The sequence below is a fragment of the Seriola dumerili genome, unplaced genomic scaffold (genome assembly GCF_002260705.1).
Source record: "Seriola dumerili isolate Sdu_G_001 unplaced genomic scaffold, Sdu_1.0 BDQW01014829.1, whole genome shotgun sequence".
In the NCBI taxonomy this organism is placed as follows: domain Eukaryota; kingdom Metazoa; phylum Chordata; class Actinopteri; order Carangiformes; family Carangidae; genus Seriola; species Seriola dumerili.
In genome coordinates, this window is record NW_019189084.1 from 1 (window position 1) to 807 (window position 807).

Consider the following 807-nt stretch of genomic DNA (forward strand, 5'->3'; position numbering starts at 1 on the left):
AGAGAGCCTGGGACAGACTGACACTAGTGTATAATGTGGGGAGTGCATCAGCTAGCTAATCCATTCATCTAATCACTCATTCATTTCTATACCAATCTTTCCTGTGAAGGGCTGCAAACAAAACCCGTCAGTCCAGCACTGTTACGGGATAATACACCAAGATAACATTTCTCAGCAGTATTATCCTTAAAATATACAAATACCTCTTCTTTGACAGGACAGTTAGGAAGCTCCACTCGGTAAGCAGGGATCTGATGACCCCACCAAAGCTGCCTGGAAATGCACCAGTCACTGCAAAGTAAACAGTGGGACATTGTTGACGACCCAAGTGTTGAAACAAGTGCTCATTCATCATCAGAGTGGTGTCATTTCACACACATCAAACCGGCAACAATGACACAAACGCCGCCATTGTTCCTCCTCACACCGCTGTACAAGGAGATGAATTTTGTCCGAGTCAAAGGTCAGGACAGTCTACCTGATGTTGGACAGCCACTTCTTCCATGTCTTGGTGTAGTAGTGAGGGATGATTTCCAGCTGTCCGTCCTCCACAGCCTATATTTGAGTGTTTTAATAAATGTCAGAGTTCAAGGATGACATGTTTACATGATGGAGCCTGAAAATGCTGTACGTGACGCGACTCCTAAACCTTAAATATATAAAAGTTGACCTAAAGATCAACATCTCACAGCCACCAACTTACCTCTACAGCTTTTTTAGCCATTTCATCACAGCGGACGAACCACTGCTTCTTTAGAAGAGGTTCAATGACGTCTCCTGAGCGGCTGAGACAGGAAGGAAGAAAGG

General features: G+C 44.5%; 1 long non-coding RNA gene across 1 annotated transcript; it reads right to left on the reverse strand.

Annotated features, from left to right (window-relative positions):
• Nucleotides 1-202: 202 nt before the first annotated feature.
• LOC111240152 lies at nt 203-795 on the reverse strand. Its single transcript, XR_002665914.1, has 3 exons — nt 704-795; nt 479-555; nt 203-291 (listed from the first exon to the last, which is right to left on the reverse strand). It is a non-coding gene; the product is annotated as an uncharacterized LOC111240152 (long non-coding RNA).
• Between the last annotated feature and the right edge of the window lie 12 nt (nt 796-807).